Source organism: Trachinotus anak, unplaced genomic scaffold (genome assembly GCF_046630095.1).
Source record: "Trachinotus anak isolate AG129_WGS33_773 ecotype Australia unplaced genomic scaffold, CSIRO_AGI_Tana_v1 ptg000028l, whole genome shotgun sequence".
Taxonomy (NCBI): domain Eukaryota; kingdom Metazoa; phylum Chordata; class Actinopteri; order Carangiformes; family Carangidae; genus Trachinotus; species Trachinotus anak.
The window spans coordinates 20,065,260-20,076,038 of record NW_027273879.1 but is presented as its reverse complement, the minus strand read 5'-3'; the positions used below and the strand labels follow the sequence as shown (position 1 = coordinate 20,076,038).

Sequence of the window (10,779 nt, the reverse complement as noted above, 5' to 3'; positions counted from 1 at the left end):
TAACATTTGTTATTGTCTGCTGTTTTATCAGCACAATCTATATATTATGTTATAAAAACTTTTTTGGGAGCCTGAATAAGTCTGAATTAATTAATAATTAATTAATTAATTAATTAATCTAGACTTACAAAGCCTTTAATGTTTTTAAATGCATCTTCTTTCATTGATTAAAGGGGCAACATGCTGGTTAGCACTGTTTCCTCATAGCAAGACAGTCTGTGATCTGCAGTCAGCTGGAAAACAGTAGGTGGATGGAAATAAAGTGAATGGATGTGAAGTTGGTCTATGTGTGGACTGTGACCCTGAAAATGTCCGCTTGTTCAACCATGTAGGTCACAATGTGATAACTCTAAAACTATTGCGGTGTCACATGATACTGTGTGTGTGTGTGTGTGTGTGTGTGTGTGTGTTTATGTGTGTTTATGTGTGTTTGTGTGTATATCAGTGCCACATCATCAACAGCAAACAATGATCTGTCCACGTTACACAAAGTTCAGACATGATTCTATGACCTTTAACCTTTGTGGTGGGAGGAGACAGGACAGGAGGGCTGTGTATCTTTATGAAGAGAAGGCTCTGTCAGCTAAACAGCTAAACTGGCTGCAGCCCTGTCTCCTTTCTTACTGCTGTCTAAATTAATGTCAGTCATGTCTTTGTACAGTTCCTCTCACCACCATGGTGGCAGAGCCTTTAAACCATAGGGTTGGCACTTCCTGTCTGCTGCCTTTGAGCAGGACACAGAAACCCAAACTTGTCTGTGTGAATGTATCGTCGCTTCTGTCCTCACCTCATCTCACATCATCTTATTTTGGCTTTCCTTATTTCATCACATCTCAACTTGACTCAGTTCCTCATCTGTCTGTGTTTTTTCACCTTACCTCGGTCATCTCTCAGTAACTCCTCTCTTCATCTCACTTCTTCTTTCCTGATCACTTTATTGATCTCATCTCACATTATTCATCTTGTTTCACCTCACTTTGTCTTTTTTATTTATGTCACATCAACATCAATCATCTTTTCTTTCCATTTCTTTATGCTATGATGTAATAATTAAAACCGTAAGAGAAGGAGCTAACAACATGAAAGAAAAACAACGACATGCTTAAAACATGTGTAATTACGTGTTTGTAACTGTTCAATATCCAGGCATTATCAGAGACGTACAACCATATCCAGTAGTGAGGAAACACTCCTCTTAGACCTTACACATTACAGCTACATGTCATTTGCTTTTCTCATCACACTTATTTATGTTGAGAATTTTAAGAATTTACCTTTTAAACTTATTTATGACTGAGTGTTAATCACCACGTTCTGGCATTAAACTGCATGTATGTACTGTTAACGTAAATTTCATTGGTGTTATAAAATTGCACATCCAAAAAATGTCCTATTCTTGAGTGTGTGTGTGTGTGTGTGTGTGTGTGTGTGTGTGTGTGTAATGTGTAAAATTGTCCTCACTTTTCTAAAACTCTAAACGAAAAAATAAAATCAGTCCTCACATTAATAAGATGTGCTTCCACTTTACATCACAAAGATACAAGAACAAGACCACACACACACACACACACACACGCACACACACACACACACACACACACACACACACACACACACACACATTTCCTGCAGGTCGATACTGTGCTACTGGTTTTTGGGGAGGGGAGCGTGGTGACTTGTCCATCCTCAGAGGTCAGAGGTCACGGAGCATCTTCTCAACCATGGCCACAACAGAAAGATGAGACACTGGGAATATTGTCAGAAAGGATCAAAACCAGTGGTTTTCTAATTATGATTTCATGTTTTTATGATCAAAGTAACAGACAATTTCAATTGTTGTCACATCAGCAACTAAACATGAGGAGCTGCAGCACCACACAGTCAACAAGGCTGACACGGAAATCCTCTGTGGTCATTTTTTAAAATTAGTTTGTAAACTTCTTACTAATACTTTTTCACAAAATAATTAAACACACAAATCTCTAGGATTAAAGACTAACTAACTAATGTCTAACTCAGTGATATGAAGTAATATATGGCTTCTCCTCACTCATAATCAGTCACTATCACCTCCTGATGAATGATGTCATTATTTCTCTGCCAGCAAATCTGAACTAATCAATAATAATCACAATGATATTGATAATCTAAATCAAAATAACTGATACAACATAAATGATGAACAATAACTGAACACATTTAAAAAAACAAATAGACAATACAGACGTACTTTTAAAAAAAACAAACACACACACACATGCCCACACACACACACACACACACACACACACACACACAATAGTATTAGCTTTTTATTCTTGATGTTAAATTACAGAAAATCTTTGTTATCAAAATAAAATCTTATTCAGTTTTTCTTAAGTGTGGCTATTTGAAGAAAAGAAACAGAAAGAACCGCCATAAAAAGAATGTAGGTCAACGTGTATGTAAATGAGAGAGGTCAGATGGCGAGCGCCAGGGGTGGCTGACCTCTGACCTCTGACCCTTTCAGTCCTGCGGCTTCATGTCAGCAGCTGCTAACAAAAGAAAACCTGCAGGAGTCAACAGCTGGATTTAAAACACGCCTTTGTAACCTAACAGACTGGGATAATTCTTTATTTAAAGAAAGCAATTTGTAAACTTTCATGCATTTTAAAAACTTCTGTAACACTTTTACTCGTCTGCACTGACTTCCTTCCTAATCCACTCATGTACTGTAGCTTTATTTTTGCATCTTTAAGCTCTTTCAAAGTAAAATACAATTCCCAGCGATCAAGCAGTGAAGTTAATGTTTGTGGTATAAAAAGCCACAGTTAATTTATGAAAAAGAGATGAACTAAACCACACACAACTTAAGCAGGAAAGAGGGAGGAAAATACTACAAATGGTGAACAAACTGGAAACTGGACAGAAACGCTTTATTGATTCCTGCAGGAGGAAATGAGGTCACAGCAGCAGTGAAGTGTGAGAGGAGCTGACAGGGAAAACACAAACAGTCGAAAATAAACAAAAAGACCCAGATTAATACATAATTAGGATAATAATTTAAGTAAGCAAATAGATAAATACATCTGCAAACAGACAAATTGGTTAATAATAACCAAGTGTGTCAGTAAATCTATAGATTCCTTATAAATTCTTTTAAACCAGCAATATGAATAACTGGTTTTAATTCATCTCTTTGTTTGGTTTAGTAATAACAATAAATGTGAATTACGCAGCAAATACATTATAAAAACCACAGAACTAATATGAAACGAAGAGGAAATGAATTCACAGACTGTCATTGAACACATCGACATTCAGGTGTATTCATTTAGCAGATGCACTTTTCTCCAAAGAAAAGTACAAATGAATGAAACTGAAGCCACAGAAGGTCTCAGAACTGTGTATGTGTTTATATGTATAGATGCAAAAAGATCAATACAATAGTTGAGGTTGAGCAAAGAAAGAGCAGAACTGATTTTTGAAATAAATGTCTGAAAAATAAATTAACATTTGGTTCATGTTATGTATCTGCGTAAAAAAAAAAGATAAATTATTCTCTAAATTAATTTATAAAAAAAGGGTGTAGACTTAGAGAGAAGCAAAATATACATATGTTACTTATGGCAAAAAAAAAAAAATAGAAAGCTCTTTTAATTTGTTTTGTCACGTAAACCGGCTCGAGTTATCTGCTGCTGTCTCCAATTCAACCATGTGAAGCTCAGAAATATTAATGCAGCTCCTCTACCTCCTCCTCCCCCTCCTGCTCTCTTTCTTCCCTTTGATCAGAAGTGTGAAAACTCAGAAATTCTCGGCCTCAGTCTGCAGCCGTCGCGCTGGAGGTTAGCACCGTCTTTGGGCCGAGAGGAAATCAATAAATCAAATGTTATGATTAAAAGAGCAACAAGCCAGAGGACATTAAATAATCATGCAGGGAGGAGGAGGAGGAGGAGGAAGACCCCCCCACCCCCCCACCCCCCACCCTCCTTTAGTCCTGTAGTTAATAAATAAACTAAACTAAACTAACCTGCCGCTCCACATATTTCCCCTTCAGACGCTGGGATTTTGGGGTCTATTTTTGATTTTATTTTGTATTTTCTTAAGTATATGTTGAGTATGGTAATAGCTGTATAAAAAAATACAGTTTTTTGTTTGGCATAACCAAATAATGTCCTGGAAATTGAATCAGACTGACTGTGTGTGTGAGCCAGTATACACAGTATGTTCCCCTGTTTAGACTGAACAGCAGTTGCGGTTCAGTTTGCTGTATTTTGTAGCTTATAATATTTTCTAATATTCACTTTTGCTTTGTCTTTTTCATCATTTTTTGGTAAAATTAAAAACCTGCATTTTAAACATCTAAAATCTGTCCTCGTGTGTCCCTGTTCTGTTCCTCACAGTGATTTTTACTGCACACATTAAATATTTAAGTTAATCCAGGGCTGCGATCTGCTGTTCTGGTGGGATTTTTTTGTAGCGACTGTGTGTTTTTGTGTTTTAAGGTGGACAGAGGACGTCACACAGGTTTATATCAGAGGAGACACAAACAACATCAGTGCAGAGAATAAAGCACAGACTTTAGTGTGAGACTGCAGATCCAGTTTATCTGCACTGATCTCAGTTTGTCCTGGTGAAGAGGACGACATCTGAGAGTCAAAATCTGATTGTGGGAGAGTCCTGATTAAAATATCAGAACACACACAGAAAAGAGAGGAATAAAGAAAAGCGGCAAAAGCAAAACCATTTTCATGCCACATTATATTTTCTTTCAAATGTATGAAACTTAATATTTAAAAAGAGAGTAAAATCTATTCTACTAACTAATCTACAAACTAAAAGTTATTGACAGGTTCTGTTATAAATGTGTGTGATGTTTAGATAACGCAGCAGGAACACAGGCTGATCATTTTCTATCTACTGCATCAGTAAAACTCTTTGACTTGAATTCAATTTATGGACAAAATGTAATTAAGCAGTGTAGCTTCAAAAGTTATGTGGACTCTTCTTCAGTTCTGAGTCAGTTCAGTTCTTCAGTTCCAGAAATGAAGGAGACTCTTGGGTGAGAGGTGAAACATCTTCAGGTATCTACAACCAAGTCCAGGTGTTTCGTAGATAACCACCACCTGGATGACTGAGAATCCTCTCAGACATTATGTCGGTGTCATGTTCTTTATCTCTTTGGGAGAAATGTTTTAGATTTATATTTGTAGTTTAATTGATGTTTTGTGTCATTTCCTGTTTGCAGCACGGTCATGGCATTTGAAACTGGACTGAGTTATGTTGGAAAAACTATAATATTTTCTCATTTACGCATTTCTTTGCACACACACACACACGCACACGCACACACGCACACGCACACGCACACACACACACACACACACAGTTCAGCAGTGTTAACTAATGTGCCCAGATGAGAAGTAAAGCTGCTCTCAGATCACTGAGCTTCTGCTCTGAGAGGAAACTGAGCTCACATGGAAATTCATCACTAATATTGATTTGAATTAGCATGTGTGGTTCTGCCTGTGGCCATGTTCTCTCTGATGTTCACTAAAACATGTGTGTGTGTGTGTGTGTGTGTGTGTGTGTGTGTGTGTGTGTGTGTGTGTGTGTGTGTGAGAGCACTCAAACTCTCAGCTGCTGTGTGAATGAAGTGAGTTTAATTAGAGGAGACCATGAGCCTGTTAATGATGTGAATTATGAAAAGTATCCTGATTAAAAATATTATTTCATTATATATATATTTTTAATCTTCATACCTCCATCTCGATCAGTCTCAGATCACCCGGGTGCTCACTGGACTTAAATTTATATGTTTTTACATTGTTTAATTTGTATTGTTTAATTTTTCTTATTGTACCTTTGTTTGTTTTTTTATTTATCATTAACTTCAAGTTTTACTATTTATTTTAGGTTGAAATGCTGTAATGGCAGAATAAAAACATTTGAATACAAGAATTTTAAGAGTTTCTCAGTGGCTAATAAATGGTAAATCACTGTGGCTCCAAGTGAATTATTTTTGAATGGCCCACACTGGAGTCAGGTCGTCTGTATTTTCTTCTGGGAATGAGGGAATTTTAGGAACGTTGTTTTAGTTTGCACTCTACAGTTTAAACATATACACATTATCATATCTGTAGAATTTACAAAATTCATGATTTCAGTATTTCTAAAATCCTGGGCCTGAAAATTCAGCAAAAAAAAGTAAGAGTAATATCATTTAAATTTATATTACATTACATTTATGTTTACAAATTTCACTGCACTTCATGTTAGTGTCTCAAATCATGCAAAATTTATGAATCAGGACTATTTATGGGAAAAAGTATAGGAAATATATGTACATAAATAGATTAACTAGTTTAGTAGTTTTCAATCAACAATGTGGTATTAATATTGCACAACGTATGACTGATATGATCAATTTACCAACTTTTAACCTATTTCTATGAATATCTTACAATATACAGTATAATATTACAAATCATACATGTAATGTTCCCTGTCAAACTGAGGTGTGTGATTTAAGGGCTGGATCTCATGTACAAAACCACAGAAATAAGATTTTGAAATGGCTGTGTTGTAGCAGCGTGGCTGGAGTTTAGCAACAGATCAAGAATGTACAATGGCTAATATACAAATTCATAAAGGCGTGAGATGAAAGGCTGTTAAATGAGTGTTTATTTAGAGCTGGAAACACAGTGATAATGGCGTGCGGTCACATTTGAATACAGCGGGTTGGCTCTGCACGCGGCCATTGTGCTCCCATTAAAAGCTGATTTCACGGCCAACAGAACTGCAACAAAAGAGGCAGCAGGTCCGAAAAGTTTGAAAAGACTTGAAGAGAATAAAGGAGGAAGAGAAAGAGGAGGAGGAGGAGGAGGAGGATAAAAAAGGAATAGAAGAAAGAAGGAAGATGATGGAAGCGTGCTTAACTCTTTTTCCCAAATGGAAACAAAAACCCAAACACATTTTATCTTTCTCAATGTTATCTCCTTATACTGTATTGTCTCCATATAGCTTCTATATATAAATGTGTGTGTGTGTGTGTGTGTGTGTGTGTGTGTGTGTGTGTGTGTGTGTGTGTGAGACATGGATCTATACTACTCTGTATATCTCTATAAAGCATATCACTGCATATATTTATATATCTATTTATAGTAAATTTAAATTTCTACTTGTGTCTACATGTCTATAAAATCTCTGTGTATAGATTTATAGTTATGAAGCACTATTTTATTTCTATGCCTTTAAACCCAGCAGGTAGGTATACAGGTATACAGTACCTGCTCTTTTTTCTTCTCAAAAATTCTCTGTCACTGTAGCTCTTCATATTATCTCAGTGAATCTTTATATAAATCCTCATAAAAACAATATTATCTTTTCTTATCTCCAACTCTAAAATATGTTTACTATTTATTTATGTAATTCTATAGATTTGCGTACTGTTCCTGAACATCTCTGAATTATTTCAAAATACAGTGAATTTTTACATCATCTCCATATGTTTATACAAATCTCTGAGTAATCTTTGTCTATATTTAATGTACTTACTTAAAACTCCTTTCCCTATTCATAGATCTATAAAATCTAAAAATGTCTTTTTCTCTGTGGTACCTTTACATATTTCTATAATTCATATTTCTACTGTGTATTTATAGAGTTCTATTTTTTTCTCCATTTATTCAAACATGTTTGCGTTTTTTGTCTTACAATTATCTCTATAAATATGCTTTATAAAATCTCAGTAATGTCTCTATATAAATATCCATAATATCTGTATCTTCTTATAAACACTGGAGTGTCTCTCTCTGTATGTTTAAGTTACTACACAAATCCACTCTAATACAAACCTCTGCCATGGACTGTGTAACTTGTTAATCTTTTCATTCTATGTTCAGCACATTTCTATTAAATCTCAATGTTTCATTTTTATGTAATTATATCAAAATTTTTATCTTTATATGTTATATCTGAACTGCACCATATTTCACATATGTCCATAAGAATAAATATCAGTATTTTCTCCAACAATCACCTCTATAAATATGTCTAATTTAAAACCCTGTAATATCTCAGTGTATGCACATGAATATCCATGATGTATCATCATCTTGCTCTGTGACCTTTGTATATGTCCAACAGCGTCCCCAAAATTTTGATCTTTCATTCTCTACATCTACATCAGCCCTCATAACTATATTTCTTTTGCATAATGTATAATATATGTGAGTATAATATTATATCTCTATGTACTTCTTTATAACACACTTTAATGCTTTTAACTATTATATTGTTATAGTTTCTTCTATGTCCAACATCATTATAAATTTCTATTATCTGCACAAACTGCATCTATTCCTCTAAATAATCTTTATACTTATATATATATATAAATCCATATAATGGTATAAATATCTTTATCACTCTAAATCACCTTGCTATGTACCTATATTAATTCCATAATATCTGTACATAATGTAGAATATTATTTTCACATCAAACTCAGCATATTTCTGTATTTTTTAATGTCACTCTATAAATGTATACATTATCTGTATAATATACAATAGCAACATAATCTCTATAAATCTGTCTGCGTTCTCTGTGTTTCTGCACGTCTCTTCCTCCCAGCTCATCAACATGTCGTTTATATTTAACACCAAATATGGCTGCCATGAAACACCAAAACACATGGAACAGGACTCACCAGCTACTAACCACTGCAGGAGGAGGAGGAGGAGGAGGAAGAGGAGGAGGAGGAAGAGTTTATAGCCGGACAGATGGACCCCCATCCAAAAACTGCTGGGTCATTTAGAGAGAGAGAGAGAGAGAGGGAGGATGACACTGGTTATATTGAGAGAAAAGAGGGAGAGAGAGAGAGTCAGTGGGACAGATGCGAGGCAAAGCGGAGCAGTGTTTGTCACTAACGCTATGGATTAGCATGTGGTCTCCAGCACAAAGCTGCAGATCAATACTGCTGCTCTGTACACAGCAGATGGCCCAGGACAGAGAGAGAGAGAGGGAGAGAGAGAGAGAGAGAGAGAGAGAGAGAGAGAGAGAGAGGACAGACCTGAGAGGAGGAAGCAGGAGGAGGAAACGTCCTGATCAACCTGCAGCTCTGCAGCTTTGTTCACAGTTTACAAGCTGCCGCTCTCTTTCAGCCGCAGCAAATCCAACTCACCAGGAAACAGCAGAGGACCCTGCTCTGTCTCCAACTTCTGCCTCCCCTTCTTCTCTTTTCCAGGCTGGTTCACGAGCTGCAACGTGGATTCATCGGTCAAACTATTTTCTGTTTGTGTTCTGATGTATCACATTTAGTCAACTGTCTTGCTTGAATTGTGTTGTTGCTCTCGTCTGTAATTTCTCTCTATTAATCATTGGGAGAGCCCTTGTTCCTCAGTGAATCCTTCAGATGGTTGAAATAAGTGAGTAAATAAATAAGATCTGAATTAAGCTCTTGCTAAAACAGCACGTTTCTTGTACAATGAAGCACATTAATGTTGAAAAACATTTTTCACTAAATGGTGTAAAATATTCATACAAATTTTAACAGTAGAGTTTCATATATTTGATAATACAGATGCTTGTGGATAATAAAACACACCTAAGGTCCATGACTGAAAGAACAACTCAATAAAAGAATAATGCACTAGAGTGCAGATGTGGTTTCTCATTGTATATTTAGCTTCAACACTTTCAGCAAGCCTTTATTGAATTAACTTTTATATATACCAAAATGATACTTTAAAATGTTCCATTGCTTCAAAACATAGACCCAGATTTTAACTGAAAAGAAATAATGCACAAAAAAATTATTTTTTAAACAATGTAGTTAATATTGTACATTTTTTTTCCAGTTATGCTTATGAATTTAACAATCCCAGTATTTGTTATTACCATAATTTAGAAATTAAAATATAAAATCTGAATGTAACTACAGGAAATTCCAAACACTGCATCTTAAAACAGATGTAGACTAATCCTAAATAAATATACAGCTCTCCTGACAGCTGTTTTTTCTCATGCAGATTTAAAATGTACTGGGAAGAATAAAAAACCAGGAAAGTTAGCAGAAATAAAGCAAAGATAACCTGACAAATACAGATCATACCTGAAGTGACGCAACGGCATGACCCTCAACAGAGTGTAGATATACAGGCTAATGATTGTCTCAGCAGACAGTCAGTTAATCTGCCTCTGTGCTGTGATGTCACTAATGCCTGCAAACAGCTCAGCGACCTTTACCTCCATGTTCATTATTCACTTTTCAAACAAAATGTTAATATTCTCTCACCATGTAAATAACTGTACTCACTAAATCACATCTTGGTCATGTCAGAAAAAAAATCCAAGCAAGAAACGATGAAATGTGAATTCAGATAAATTAAATTTCACTGCATACAACATCATGGATTTGAGGGAATAATGATAAACCTGAGTAGTTGCATGTATTTTACTTTTGCTGTTGTCTTTTTCAAATCATTTGCAAAGTGTTTTGAGACACTTTCCTGTTTTTTGCTCTTTCCATGAACCAACATGAACATATCCCACTAACAAGAGCTGTAGTGTAACAAACCCTGATACGTCTTACTCCTCTGTCGCATCGAGCGCATGTTGTCCAAAAACACATCAGTGAACCACACTGTTGCACTGTGAGTGATACATTCCCTCATTACCATAAACACACACTGTGGTTTATTTTGAGTCAATGCACAAACACTCACTGGATTAATCCGCCACAGAAAATAGTTCTCAATAACGACCCTATTTCCTTCTGTTTCTGTTACATTTGAT

The 10,779-nt window shown here is 35.6% G+C and overlaps 1 long non-coding RNA gene across 2 annotated transcripts; it reads right to left on the bottom strand.

The window, feature by feature from the left end:
• Positions 1-543: 543 nt before the first annotated feature.
• Positions 544-10,194, bottom strand: LOC139611903 (uncharacterized). Of its 2 annotated transcripts, none has more exons than XR_011686380.1 (4): positions 10,097-10,194; positions 9,167-9,242; positions 8,693-8,784; positions 544-1,746 (listed from the first exon to the last, which is right to left on the bottom strand). It is a non-coding gene; the product is annotated as an uncharacterized lncRNA (long non-coding RNA). The 2 variants fall into 2 exon arrangements; XR_011686381.1 differs by lacking the exon at positions 544-1,746 and adding an exon at positions 2,355-3,835.
• Between the last annotated feature and the right edge of the window lie 585 nt (positions 10,195-10,779).